Consider the following 15,330-nt stretch of genomic DNA (forward strand, 5'->3'; position numbering starts at 1 on the left):
TTCATTTGTTCCCAGTACGACACACCAGCCCTGTCGGCGTGCAGGTCTTGCCGCATGAAGCTCTAGGGGGAAATATTTCACACATGTTCTCCACATTTTGGTTTAAGAAAAATCACAAAGATAATTGCCTAGTTCATACAGTCACTGGTTGACATCATTCTTCATGCTCCTTGTGCCGTGCAGGGTATTGCTCACTTAATTCACATTAACTGGTTCCAGCTTCGGGCTTCTCCTTCCCACCCTCCCAAGGATCCTGTGACAGTGGGTGGACCATGTCAAAAAAGCAGAGCTCAGAGCAACTAAGCAATCTCTGCATGATCTTGCTCCCCACCTCCAGAAAACAGACGCTTTCTTAAGCAGAGGGGCTGCGCTGCGCTGGATGCAGCCACAATGAACAGGAAAGGTCTTGCAGTCAAGCAGTCTTCCAGTGCAGGGCTTGGAAGGGGCTTGGGTTGGGGCTGGCAGTCATACTGGGCAGCCGGGGGGCATGGAGAGCTGCAGAGAGTGAGCAGCCACAAAGGAGAATTAGCATACGAGAGCTCCTGCAGAACTTAATCCCTATTTTGCATGCTCTGCGGCAGCACTAAAAGCACCATTGCTTGTTTAACTCTTCTGGAAGTGGCTTAAGCAAAACTGCAGGATGGTATGCAGAGTTCAGTGTCCTCGCAGGGAGCTTGTGAAGAAAAGCCACTGCTCTCTGCACTCTCTGCCCTCAGCGCTCTCCGTCACGTGTGGTACAGAGATGGCAGCAGCAAGGAGAAGAAAAAAGAGAAAGAACCAACCGTTTTGATGCCTGGTGGTGAATGAAAGTCATTTCCAAGCAGAGAGGTGGGGATGGGAAGAGGGAGCATTAATTTCTCTCCTTTACAGATTTGGAAAGGACTTGTGAACATTTCCTTTCCTGCACTCTGCCGTTAACAGTTCTGCAGGGTGATATCATCGGGGCCTTTTCCAAACTCAGACCGTCTCAGACATTACAACACCAGGTTTTGGCTGCCTATACGTATCACCAGCTACACCCACTCCAGCCCCCTCCCTGCAACACCCCCAGAGGGATCAGTGAACCTCCCACTGCTGGAATCACCAGAGCTCTTCTCAGCTTCTCAGCAGTCACGGGCCCCCAAGAACTCATCCTTGGACACTGTACCTACACCTACTCAACTGCTCTTGAGAGCAGCTCAGCTAAAAACAGACCCTAACTGCTCCAAAGAGTCTAACACTCTGAGCCCCATTGTCATGAAAGTAAGCAGCTCATGATACCAGGCACCAAGATGCTGATGGGTGTGTTTGGAAGTGGAGAGAAAAAGGTGGAGAGCAGGTGCCTCTGAAGAACATCTCCAAACAGGCAATGGTCAACGCAAAGGTCCATTTCCCTTGTGCTGTACAGCACGTACCAGGGAAATCAACAGCCCCCAGTTGAAAACCTGCTCTTGGCAAAGCCACTTGCAAGCTGGAGGAAGGAGAGCTGCTCTCCCTAGTCCCCAGCCGTTCTGTGCTCACGTTCTGCATTCCAGCAAGTTCACCTCTGTTGCACAGATCTTGCTAGCTGCAGCAGGGAAGAATTGCAGCTCTCCTCTATGTATGGTGGGGGCTTACATCCAAACTAGCTCTGCGCCAGCGTAAAGAGGAAATGTCTCCACTGACATTAATGAAATTACTCCGGAGTGTCAAGTTAGGCCAAGTGAGAGCAGAATCAGGGTACGTCAGTATGTTGGAGATTTGCAACCACAGAGCAGCCTACCAGCACAACAGACAAAAACAGCGTGTCAGGAAAGAGGTTTTAGTTTCAATTTGTCCAAGAATCACACAAAAGCAGCAGTTATTTAAAAAATGCCTGAGCTGGTTCCTCAAAATAGTGGGAGTTTCGTTTAGTGCTTACCCCGAGCAGTGTGTTAGCAATGCATGCAGGCCTTCTTCTGCAAAGAGCAAAAGCGCCAAAGGCAGAAGAAAAATAAACAAAGCAAATGCCTGCGCTGTTCCACTGGCCAGCCCAGATGTCAGATTTGCTGTTAATAATGTCGATGATTTGACCTGCTTCCCTGCCTGCAGTCGTGTCCAGGAAGGTGTGAGGAGCCCCTGGAGATGCAGACAGCATGTGCTTGAAGTGTGAGATGGTCCCCCAGTGGGTTTGCACGACAGCCTGGCAGCTCTCCTCTACAGATGTGCTCTGTCAGTATAAAACCTCCCAGGGCTGTCAGCCTGCTCCCGGCAGCCTCATCCACTCCCCCTTATGCTTAAGGATCACAGAACTGCAAGGCTTTCTTCTGTTTACTGTAAGGACATGTTGCCTGGATCCTTTTTGGATGGAAACTCTCTGCTACTTTGCTCTCTAGCAACCTTGGTCAAGGTTCCCCAGAGCTTTTTCCAGCCCACCGGGCAGTTTAGTTGCTCCAAAACAAGACTGGCTTGGTTCAAATCCAGTACTTGATCCAATGGCTCAGCTACATTCCTGCTAGGATATTGCCCTCAGTATCACCACTGGCCTGTTTAGCAAGCAGTCCACGGATGAGAAAGACAAGTACATGCCAGCGGTTACTGGGTTCACCAAAGCAAACTAACCACAAAGGTCCAGAGCTGGCAGCCTTTAGTCAGGAAAAGATCTGCTCCTAAGGCTCTGCTCTGCCATCGCTCTGGCAGCTTTCTGCTGCTATTGTTTCCCCTCTCTCTCTTCAGAGATTTATTTTGGTACTGACAGGGACACTGCAAGGACCTTTCTTTCCTTTCTCCCTTCTAAAGCACTTTCTTTTCTCCCTCTCCCACCCTCTGCGTAGATGAGAGAGCCCATTTCCCTGCAGTGATTAATTCCTTTTGGCCCTTACAACTCAGAAAAGATTTTCTGTTACTGCTGGCTTTGTCTCTCTCTGATTCAACTTGCACCTTGCATCATATAAAATGGCTCCAAGCACTTTCCTTTGGCAATGCAGGTTAAAATCCAGCCTGAGTCCTCACAGTAGGCACTCAAGAGGACATGGTGGGTAGGGGTAACGGAAGGAACATGACACCCGTGTCCAGCACTGGCAAAAGCGTTACTTCCCTGCTTTAGAAGGGATGTTGACCACTGGGGGATGGAGGGGGAAGAGAGACTCCAATGGCTGAGAGCTGTACTATTTGCCCCATAGTAAGCACAGCCTGTTTAGCCTCTTGAGCAGAAGAAAGTGCCTTTATCCCACTGTAGTCCCAGGGAGTAAACATGGAGCACTCAAAAAGTCTTTAATCTCTGGAAGAAAGGAAGAATGGGAACCACAGCCGGATGCCATAACCAGGCAATTTCTGATTAGAAATAAAACACTGTTTTGTAGAGTGTTTTGTGGAGTGTACCATGGACATGGTAGATTGCCTGTCTCCATTCGATTCTGCACTGAGGCTGGTTAACTTCCCAAAAGTGCTGCTGGCAAGCATATATTATTGGGTGTGGGACAGAGGTAACTACATGAAATGAAGGGGCCAGTCTTATACAAGAGGTGAGGCTGGATGATTGCCTGTCAAACCTGGGGAGCCTGTGAATTACCAGAGCTCTCGTTTTGCCTGTGGCATTTCTGTAAACCTGCCACTGGTGCTGGTTCAGTGCTGGCACGTGTCCTGGAAGCACACCTTCTCCGAGCTGTTCGTTGTTCCAGGTCTGCTGGAGACTGAATTTGCTCCTCCGCCTCTGGCAAGAAAGTTTCAGCTTTCCTTGTATAACCTTGCAGAAGCAGGGGGCATGGCGACCAGAGTGGGCTGGCTGTACCCTTGAGCCACAGGCAAGAGGCCACGTGCTCCTGATTCAAATGGAGAGAAGAGTGGCTGGTCAAGGTGACCCCAGAGTCACCGAGCACACAGACAACCCAGCAAATCAGTCCAGATGAGAATCGCTGCAGATGAAGGAGGAACGCCCAGGGTGTGCAGTTAATCGTGAGCATCCACTGGCATCAGTTGTACAGCAGGAGATCACCTTGCAAAACAGTTACAGCCCTTCCAGAGTAATGCGATAAGATACTCCATAAGGCAAAAAGTGGCTCCCGCTTGGTTATGAGGTTGTTTATGCCAAAAAAAAACCCCACCCTGTAAGGCTGAGGGCCCATGAACTTTCTCCATAGACAGTACCCAAGAAAAACTTCACCTACCATGTAGCACCCCCCTAGTCTTTGCTGTCCCATAGACCTGAGCCAAGGGGACAGCATATATAGACTAGGCAGCGAGGACTTCCCAAGAAAAGAAGGCATGCCACCTTGGAAACTTGTCAAGAGCTGGTGGGCTGTACCTAAATCCCCCCCAAAGTCCCTCAGGATGGAGGCACCATTTTCAAGCTTCAAACCTGGTTAAAGAGGAGCTTAGGATGCAGCCAACCAAGTGAGTCTCACACTCAGTGCATGAAGCTATGGAGGTGTATCTGAATCTTCACTCATAAGCACAGACTGTCTAGATTTCTTTCCAGAATTAAGAGGCACAAGCCGGTATGGATAAGGACCTTGGAACAAAAGAAGACAGCTGGTGAGCCAGTTTCCACTTTGGTGTCCTTTGCCTTTGTACGCCTCTCCCGCACTGCATTAATCCTGGCTTTCTCTTCACATCTCTTCCCATCCCCTGCTCTGGCCAGTCCTGGTGTATGTGTGTCATACCAACATGCACGCTCTGCATACATGGGTCACAGCTGCCAGACCAGGGTCCACACCCGCTGCACCCTCCACGCCTCTCCCGTGGCACAGTACTGAACTGGCCTGATTTTTCTGTCCACCTGTAGAGCGTCACAAAACCTGTAGAAATGTAACAATCTTGGAAATTTCTACTCTTCTCTCAAATTTGGATGAAACTGTCCAGCATGTTCAAAAGTAGCCAGAAGGGCCCCATGGTAAGCACCATGATTACCTAGGCTTTGTCACCTTAGGAAACGGGCCAGAAACAGATGAGAGGCCCATACACTACATCCACAGCCCTACAGGTATCTTGCTGCAACAGGGCATGGTGAGGAGGTGCCCTGCATGCAGGGAGCGCAGGCAACTGCCTGCCAGCAGTGCTTTGCTGCCTTTCCAGTTCGCCTGCACATTGTAACTTTGACCAGAAATAAACTGCTTATTAAGCAGTGAGCCCCAGGTTTGTCTGGTTTTGTTGATGGTGGCTGTCGATCCCCACTGAGATGATTCATGACTTGACACTATTTTCTGTGCTCCTCTTCTGTCTCCAGCCAGAGCGCCCGATATCCTTGGCTCCCAGCCAGGGTGCAGGGTGAGTGTCTCTCACTTGTTTATAGCAGGGCTGGGGGATGTTTAAACGAGGGTGGTGATGGGAATCTTGGGAATTTCGCAGCAGACATAACTGCAGCTACAATCCTTGCTGCAGCCAACAAGATCCACTCAGGGCAGAGTACAGAAAAACCTTTATCTAAAGACAAATCCATTGACCAGCTTCTTCTGGAAATGAAGGCACTCTCAGCGATCATACTAGTTGCAAAGCAAATTAAAAAACCATAATCACTCACGGCCTGATCTCTAAAAGGCAGGAGTCCAAAGCAAAAGGAAAAACTGTGCGTGCAGCTGCATGCTTAGTTGACACATGACTGCCTGCACAAAGAAACACTTTGATAGCAGAGAGAGGAAGAGTCTGGCCCAGACTCTGTGGCAAAAGCCCTTCGTAAAAGCGGGTCCATGCTGTACCACACAGACTTGGCAGTGATGGTGTCAGAGTACAACCCCAGCTTTAAAATAAATTTTTTTCCAGTCATTCATTTAGTAGGAAAGCACTACAGATTATTACTAAAGCTGAAAGAATTTGTTTAGATCCATGCTGTGTTTCACTGTGAATGTTTATTTTCTTTCAGCACTTCTTTCAGCTTGGACAATGACACCAAGCTAATTAGTTTCACATTTGTCCATACTTTTAAGTCCTTCTCCTTTGCAGGATTTCATGGCTGCAATAACAAGGTTATAAGCATGACGAGCAAAGGCACATTGGTTTTCTGGAGAAGGTCTTCACTTGATCTTTATTTTTTACCATCAAGTGATTCCATTAAGTTTGCTACTAGCCAAAGCCTACACTGGAGGGCCAAAGCTGACCTGATGATGTTTCCTTCCAAAAAACATTTAGAACTGATACCTAGCTTATGAGACTGAAAAGCTTGCAAGCAAAAGAGCTCTTGCAATCAGAGGAAGAGGAATCAACTCCGACATGTTACAAAATTATTTTGTAATGCCTTACTAGTATACTTAACACTTGGAAGGGCACCAAATGCCAGGACCCAGCAACACCACTCCTATCTGACAGTTGGAATTCAAGATAACGATCACATTCAGGGTCTCCAAAGGACTGTCTGTAAACGATCCTTTTCTAGTAAAAGCATTCAGACTCCTTACAGGACACTCTCAAATACAGGAGTTTGGCAAAAACATGGATAAACGATGCACTGGAGTGCCTGCAGCTCCTTTTTGCATGGGCAGTTCTGTCTGAAAGTGAAGCTAAGCAATGGTCCAGAGGAGGCTAGACTGCTTATTTTCTGGGGATGCAGCACCAAGCACAGGAGGCTCAGATCCATCACTGGCCACAAGTGCCTCACACAGTACCACCCAAGAAAAGGCAGAATCTGAAAGGCAGGAGGAGCTGGGCAGCAGTGCACTCTAACTCTGCTGCATGTTCCCAGCCTCAGCATCACCACCACCACTGGCAGGAGCAGCGGCACAGCAGCCTGGGTGCTGAGCCCTGGGTCACTTGCCAGGGTCTTGGGTACACCTTGCTAGGGACACATTGCTGGGGAACCCCTGAAGCAGAGCTGGGCTCCAGCTACCACATGGCACCCTCAAAGTGCCAAAGAGGATCAGCACAACAATGTCCTCAGCTACCTGCTCCTCCCTGAACCCACAGCAAGGGGGTGTACACCCCATAAAAGTCACATCTCCCCTGCCCTCCTGCAATTACCCTGTATGAATTTCATTTTCTCTTCTCTCTGCTTCCTTCCCACATTCTGCCGCAGCTTCCATGTCTCATCTTCAGATGATGGGCAATCCTGTTACCAATCAACACCAACATTTTGAAGAATATAAGCCCCATACAGCTGTATCACAAGGAACCAGAGATCCTACATTGCATAGACGCAAAATCCAGGGACCCAGCAATTGCTGGTCTCATTGCACACATCACAAGAGCTGATCCATGCACTGGCAACAGCCACCTGCCTGCACATCCCAGGCATCAGCATGCTGGGGGCTACCACTGCTATTGCTTCACTGCATTGCCCGGCAACACAGCTCTGGCCAAAACACTTGGCTCTACAGGTTACTCGCAACAGCAGTAGGTAGGGTTGGCAGGTCTTATCAACTGATGGAGCAGCATCAGGGTGATGGGCTGCATGGGGAGATGAGTCCAGGTAAATTTGTAACAGCTAAGACTGGGGATAAGCTGGAAGCAAGTCTAACCTGAACATCACAGTGGTGAGAATCTGCTGAAGCTCTAGAAAAACAGTCCTGCTGAGTTGCCTGAAAACTCCCTAAATCTTCCTCCTCTGCTGAAGGCTAAACTAAAGAAGAACAAGAAAGCGGGTTCCCTATAGCAGAGAGCAAGAGACAAAATTCCCCCCAGAAAAAGTGCAGTATTTTCCACACCGGTGGCTGTCTCATCATGGAAAGACATCTGAGACACTTCATTAGTCACTGCCTGCAGCTTGCCTCCTCAAACATGTCCCCAAAGCAGTAGAGACCAAAAATACAAAGAAAAAAGAGGAATCTCTGTACTCCTCACAAATGTGGAAATAACAGGAGTGGCAATTTAGATGCCAGGCAAAGAATTTTCTTGTAAGTTTTACGGGCAAAACTTTGACTTCTTCTCCAGTGCTATTTTTATCTTTAAATAACTCCTCCAGAACAGGGTCCAGGTCCACAACTGCACTACTAAAAAAGCCCAGAAGTCATTTTTTTAAACAGGTGTCTTTACTAGTGAGTCCAAATCTTGCAAATAATTTAAAGCTGCCAGTGCCCACTGGAGCTTCTCTCACAAGTTTGGAGATGCGCTGGTAAAGCCCACATGCTGAAAGCAAGGATGGATGTGAATACTCAAAGCTCTGCTGACTGCCCCCTTAAAGGGGGCTGCAAGTCTTCACTAGCAGGGTCAACAGAGATCACTGGGAGGAGCCAGAAAAATGGAGAGAGCAGGAGAGATGAAAGAAGGTACTGCAGTGCCTAGAATATTCCTTTGCAACTCCGACTTGTATTGTATTAAACTGTTAAGAACCAGTAAGGTACAGGACAGATACACCCCCCCCCCTTTGAAATCTGCCCTGGGCCCTAGTCTGTACACACAGCTTGAATCCATACATGAGATAAACAAAAACGCCAAGTATGGAAAATGGCTCAGTATCTTTTCTGAACTCCAACAAAGGGCAAAATCACGATGCCAGAGTCTCACAAGCTCCCTGGTGTTCTGTGGTTCTTATCTGTCACACACTCATCACTTCAAAATCAAGCAATAAAATTGGACTTGTCCTTCTAGCCCTGACAAAGACTGCATGTGAGAAGGGGTCTCCAGAGCCAGCCAGGACTATCAGCACAGCCAGATGACTTGGCAAGGGGGAAGGAAGACCATGGTTTCTACAGCAGGTTAATTCATCTATCCTCGCAGTCAACCCATGATCCTTGCTTGGATGTCCCTCTCTGTGACTGATATAAGGACAATTTCTGTAGAGCCAGGCTACCTGCCTGCCTGCCATCCCCTGTTTTTCCCCGGGTAAGGTGAGCGCAGTGGCCGGGGGCGGCTGGCTCTCTCCACCCCAGCACCCGCGGCGCCGATGCCCTGGAGGAGCTCTAGCCTCAGGAGCCCGGGCCACGCCGCCACCCCGAGTGCCCCCTCGAGCCGCTCGCCAAGGCGGAGCTGGACTAGCCCTGCGGCAGAGGCAAGGGGCGGTGGGGCCGCCTGGGAGGGCGCGGGGCCGACTGGGGGCGCCCTCTGCCGGCCGCGTCTCGCACCCGCCACCGGGGACCGCGGCGGCAGAGCCCGCCGCCCTCACCACCGCCCGCCGGGGCTCCGTGGCGCCACTGCTCACACGAAAACGGGCTAAAACAGGAGAGGGGATGTGTGTGTGTGTGTGCGTGTCTCATTTCACAGACCGCGAGTGGAACCGGGTCCCGGACACGGCGCAGCAGCAGGGTGCTCACGCCAACACCTCCAGCCGAGCCGCTCCGCCGCAGCTCGCTTCCCAGCAGCGCTCCCCCGGGCAGGACACCTTCCTTCTGCCCGGGTTCCCCTTCTAGCAGAGCAACTCTCCCGCAGCCCCAGCTGTATCAGGCCAAAGGCGCTGCTTTTGTTCTCACAACCCACTGCAGGCTCTTTGCTTTTGTCACCAAATCTTCATTGCAGGGTACATCAACAACAATACCAGTGTAACTTGCTAAACCACGAGGCCCAGAGCTCATTTGAAGAGCAAACATCCTGCCATTGGACCAAGGGTGTTCATTTTGGTACAACAGCCTTCATCAGCACAAAGACTAACCCTCTGCTTAGGCACCTACAATATCATCAATGCTCTGCAGCCTCAAAACAGGATCCAAAATGCTTCCAGAAAGGAAACAGGGATAAAACTGTTTCGGAGAGGGCAAGGGAAATGGTGATGAATCTTTTTCCTGGTGAGCTAACACCCATTACTTGATCAGCTCCAACGTTCTCGGGTGGTGGGGCCCTATACAGGTGCACAGCGCTCCCCCCAGCTGGCAAGCCACGGTCACTGCTGGACAACATGCTGTGATACACACCTTATCAGCCTCCACACAAAAAGAAGATTTGCCTTTTTTTCCTCACCACCCCCCCTCTGGCCTCTCCCACAGGGCGGCTTGCAATTCCCAGACGCAGCTAACAGCAGAGAGTCAGTTATCTGGAAATGACTGGTTGCGGTTTCAGGCTATGATAGATGGCACCCACTGGTAATCCTTCCCTCCCTCTCTCCATTAACACTCTTCCTCCCTCCAGTTACCAGAAAATGCAGCAGTGCTCCCTTCTGCCCGCCCCTCTCTCCTCCCTCCAGGCTACTCCTTTGGAGAATTGGCTCCACAGCTGGATTGTAAAATAATCCAGCTGTTCCTATGACAACGTGCTGGCAGCGGGCAGAGATGACGCCAGCGCACAGTGTTGGCCCATTCACTACCAACACCCAACTCTGTTTGTTTTGGTTTGGGATGCATTTGTTTTTCTATGCGGGCAGCTCTGCCGAGTACATTTCTGAAGGCCGGAGGGGCAGGAGGAGCCACAATCCCAGAGACGCCAAGAAAGTTGCTGGCGCTGTGATTTACCCCTTTTATTTTTTTTTTTTGCCCCAGCTACATCTGATGTGAGGATAAAAACCCCTCCGGCAGTCTTGCAGCTGCACCCAATCTTTGCAAGACTTGATCCAGAGCCCGAGTTGAAAGGCACAGTGCAAGACTTTGCGTGTAAGGCTTCCACTGGAAAAAAAAAAAGGCAAAAAAGAAAAGCCTTGTGTAGAGTCAATAAGGGCCATGCAGCCTTTATTTTAACATCTTGCCTGTCAGCAGAAGGATTGCAGTCTAGAGGGAAGCAAACAAAAAACTTGTTTCTTGTGAAGCATTAGCCAAACACCTGGCTGGACTCATCCAGCCTCTCCAGCTTCGACAGGAGCTAGCCCATGTACTGAGGGATTTGGGCAGAGACCATTAGCAGGAGCAGAAGGACCTCAATGTCAAGCTCGGCAAAAGGAGGATGCTCCTCAGGTACTGCAGCTATTAGAAGTCCTCACCAAAGCCCGCTCCTTCTGCATCATTGGGATAATTCTGCAGATACCATCTACAGCTCTGCAACTCCAATGACGGGGAATTGCTTGACAGTCCTCAGGAGAGGACTGGGACTAACACTCTTCACCCACAAGGAAACTCAGCACAGCAAAATGCCCCTGGTCCCAGCATCAACAAAACGAGAGACAGTGTTTGGTACTGACTGTGCATTTCACTATGTCTCCATTTTTATTCTGAAGGTCTTTAGAACAGAGCAGGGCATGTAAGGCAGGCAGGACTCTGTAGCTGCATAACTGCTAACAAACTGCTTCCTTTCAAACACAGGTAATTAACCACCATTACAAGCACAACGGTGGCCATTTCTGTTGCACAGCTGACTGCAATGACCAGGGCTCCCACCGCTCTGCTTCCAACATGCTGAATGTCAGCAGGTAGGGGTGAAGAAAGATGGTCCGCAGCGAGAAAAGAAAATCAAGAAATTAGTTATGTTGTTTTTGAAGAGAGACCTCCATGGGCCACTCTGGAGAGTGGGCACGAATGACCAATTAACCCAAGCAAGTGCAACAAAGAGAATGTATCTCAAACCACCCAGGGCTGGTTCTCTGATCTGGCATGGTGAGCAGCTGGACAGAGTAAACAGGTAAAAGGAAAGTCAAGAGATCAGATTAGTTTAAACCTACAGATGCTTCTTTGATGAGAGCAAGGAAATAAAAACTAAGCATGAGAGAAGGACCTGGGGGTCCTGGTAGACAGCAAATTATCCATGAGCCAGCAGTGTGCCCTTGTCGCCAAGAAGGCCAATGGCATCCTGGGCTGCATAGGGAAGACTGTGGCCAGTAGATCGAGGGAGGTCATTCTCCCCCTCTACTCTGCACTGGTGAGGCCACAACTGGAGTACTGTGTCCAGTTCTGGGCTCCCCAGTTCAAGAGGGACAGGGAACTACTGGAGAGAGTCCAGCGTAGGGCAACCAAGATGATTATGGGACTGGAGCACCTCCCTTATGAGGAAAGGCTGAAAGAGCTGGGACTCTTTAGCCTGGAGAAGAGAAGGTTGAGGGGGGACCTGATTAATGTTTACAAGTATCTAAAGGGTGGGTTTAAGGATGACGGAGCCAGGCTCTTTTCAATGGTTCCCAGCGACAGGACAAGGGGCAATGGGCACAAGCTAGAACATAGGAAGTTCCGTTCAAATACACAGAAAAACTTCTTTACAGTGAGGGTGACAGAGCACTGGAGCAGGCTGCCCAGGGAGGTTGTGGAGTCCCCTTCTCTGGAGATTTTCAAGACCCGCCTGGATGCAGCCCTGAGGGATGTGCTTTAGGCAATCCTGCTCTAGCAGGGGAGTTGGACTAGATGATCTCTAGAGGTCCCTTCCAACTCTGAAGATTCCGTGATTCCGTGTTTCTGGAAATGCTCAGACATTGTAGACCCAAAAAAACACTGCAGCACCTATCACACAGTGGCCATGTGGGTTTGGACAGACCTTTACGGGCTCAGGAAGCTGCCCTTCGAATGCTGCACCCGGCATGTCTGCAACACTGCTGCCTCAGGGTGCCTTACCTCCTCAGCACTCCACAGCCATTTCCAAGTTGTCCTCAACATCTGTCCCCTGCCCGCTCTTCAACCACATAAAAGTCCTGGCCATCAGAGATAGAAGCAGCAGCAACTGATCAGTGCTGGGTTCAGAAGACTTCTAACTTGCCTTCCCTCCTTCACTGTGCAAGGAGTAAAGACTAGCTAGCTTTTGAAGAACCAGTTGCAATGCTGCTGTTCACAGAGCAGGAAGCTCTACTGTACACTTTACCCAAACTCTTATCCAAGTCTTACTCCCAGCTTCCCTTCTCATCACACAGGGGTTTCTGTTCTGACTTCAAAAGATCAGAAATAAATATCATAAGCCATATGTGGACAGGGATTTTTTTCTTGCTATCCATTTTGCAGCAAAGACATAAGTAATTTAGTAGCAGTGCAGAAAGTTCTGAGGTACTTTCCACTAGGGCTGTATTTTCCTACCTTTTTATTTACTTTAGAAATCAGCCTCAACTTATACACAGCGCAATGTTTGAATCCAACAAGCTCTAGAGCCTCCTCTATATCCAAAGAGCCCTTCAGCACCAGCGGCACCTGAACACCCTCTGCCAGCACAGTAATTACAGCAACACGTTCCTTCAAGGACGTGGCCTCTGCTGACTGTTCAGTATTGGGCTCTGTCACTGGCCCGAGACAAGCTCAGCCCAAGATCTGCCCGAGTCCTTCCTGCAGAATACAGTTCAAAGAGTCAAAAAACAGACTTCGTAAAATAAACAAAAGCAAAGCTCTTCCCCGGCTGGCATAGCCTGTGGGAGTCCAAGCTCCTTGTTGTGCTGTGCTTTAGTCTTCAGCACTTTTCACAAGTGCCAGATCCCAGTCCCACAGTCTCTCTCAGACTTTTTACTATTACCTAGGGCAAAATCTGATAAGAGGTTGCCAGGCCTCTGGTCTGCATGGTGTTTACAGGAACAGACCACTCTATCCAAAGCTTCATTAGGTAAACTAGACTCAATATCAGCACACGTACATATTTGAGAGGATTAAGAACAAGATTTCATCAAAAGGTATTTCAATTATCAGACTGCGCAGCAGATACGCAGCAAGGCAAAGGATTCTGACAGCAAGTCTGACCATGTATCAACAACCTGTCCGTTCCATGAAAAGTCGACCTGCCTACCTGGTCCTTCCCCAGGAAGCACCCTTGTGAGGCTCAGCAATCATTGCAAAGCAGATGGGCAAACGCGAGGAGGGCAGCCTGAGAGCAGTATCAGTGCAGGTGGGAGATGGGATCAGGTGAGTGACTGCGCTAGAGGTTTTGTGGAGAGGACTGGAGGGTCTGCCTGGGGCAGCTGGCAAAGCAGGCTGCTGCACTGGGGATGGAACATCAGCCCTTTGGTTCTGATTGAGCCCGTAATTTAGACTGACTTCAGCGAGGCTCAGAATGCCATCTTCTCTAGGATTCTTATAGCCAAGTTAGTGAGACAGCCACTGGGTACATGAATAATGAGGCTGGTTGGAAACTGGCTAGACAACCAAGCTCAAAGCTGATCAGCAGTTACAAAGTGCAACTGACAGGCAGTGGAGTTAGGCAGCATCTCTGAAGGGTCAATACCAAGGGCCAATACTCTGTGATGCCTTTATTAAAACCCTGAATGATGTGACAAAGCATATGGCCACACACAATACCAAATCAGGGGTAGTGGTTGATATACTTAGCGAGTAGGGCTACTACTTACGGGAATCCCAATAGGGTGGACAAATGGCTGATAGGAACATCATGAAGTTAAAAAAAATAAATCAAATGCAAAATCACCCGCCTTGGAGAGAATAACTGTATGCAACAGTACAGGGTGCCACCTGCCTGAGGAGCCACTTTACTGAAAAAGTGTTTGGAATTTGTAAAAAGTTTGGGAACGCAGCAGGGGAACTCTTCAAAGCATGTCCCCAAGATCCTGATTTTTTACCATGAGGGTGCTCAAACACTGGACCAAGTTATCCAAGGCTGCGGAACCTCCATTCCCAGTAACATTCAAAATCCAACTGGACAAAGCAGTGAGCAACACGCTCTTGTTCAACCTGGTTTGAGACGGGGGCTGGAGTAATGACCTCCGGAGTCAGAGCATCTTCATTCAACACTCCTCAACTAAACTCCTTGCTTCTGCTTTTCTCCCCCAGTGCTCAGCTTCCTGGAGACCAGCAGGGAGCAGTGAAAGGCGAGGAATGAAGACTTACCCACCAGACCAGCAGCATTCCTGCAAGGCTGTAAAAACATGCCAGGACCGCCCAGGGCTGCAGTTACGAGTGCCCAGCCCAGGGAAGCAGGCCAGGGACCCGGCCAGCCACCGGCCATCAGAGGGCACTGCGGGATGCTCTTACCGGGCAGGGACAGAGCACGGCCGGAAGAGCCCTGGCCGGGAGCGGCCAGGAGCGGGGCTCTCAGGAGAGAACTTGTGGGGGGATCCGGCCGAGGCACAGAGAGACTGGGGGAATTTCTTCAGCCGGGGAGCCAGGTGGAGGGGGCTGCCCAGCCGGCTGCACCCACTGGTGCCAGCCCGTGAGCCACATCCCCAGTAACTCCTGAGATCGGCTCGATATTGTTGCTGTAAGCGTTGAACGTTGCTTGTTGCTTCAAGCATCTGGGGCTACAGGGTTCATATTGCCCAACTCTCCTCCTTGATCTCGAGATCTAAACACATGCTTAACAAAAACCGAAATTTAAATTCTTACATAACCACATGACTCCAGGCACTGGGATGATGAAATAGTGCACCAAAACTCTCCCACTGACACAGGACCAGCAGAGGACTGCAAGAACCCAGGAGACATGGGCAGCCATTTTACCAGACAGCTTTGCTACAGCTCAGGATTGTGCTCCCATCCATCATGAAATTGAACACCAAGGCCACAAAGACATTTGCACACTTTTGTCAGTTCCAGTAAAAACTATGGCATATTGGTTTAAGCTACAGCACTTTATCCACCGATGATGCATATGGAAAATCAGACATGGGAGAAAGAAACCCCAGCGAATGGAAGTCTTGGGACCCCAAAGACCTGGGTTTAGAGGTGGCTGAGTCTAAAAGTGCTGCCTCAGGGGTCTGGC

General features: G+C 49.7%; 1 protein-coding gene across 5 annotated transcripts in view; it reads right to left on the bottom strand.

Moving 5' to 3' along the window:
- The window catches only part of JDP2 (Jun dimerization protein 2), a 57,541-nt gene that overhangs the window by 34,372 nt on the left and 7,839 nt on the right, over positions 1–15,330 (bottom strand). Inside the window, exon 5 of one of the 5 annotated variants that reach the window (XR_008466086.1) lies at positions 10,457–11,114. The exons of the other annotated variants lie outside the window; for them this stretch is intronic. The gene's annotated coding sequence lies outside the window, so the exon portion shown is untranslated. Of the gene's footprint in view, positions 1–10,456; positions 11,115–15,330 lie in introns of those variants that run through there. 5 annotated transcript variants of the gene reach the window in all.

This window comes from Rissa tridactyla, chromosome 4 (assembly GCF_028500815.1).
Source record: "Rissa tridactyla isolate bRisTri1 chromosome 4, bRisTri1.patW.cur.20221130, whole genome shotgun sequence".
Lineage (NCBI taxonomy): Eukaryota > Metazoa > Chordata > Aves > Charadriiformes > Laridae > Rissa > Rissa tridactyla.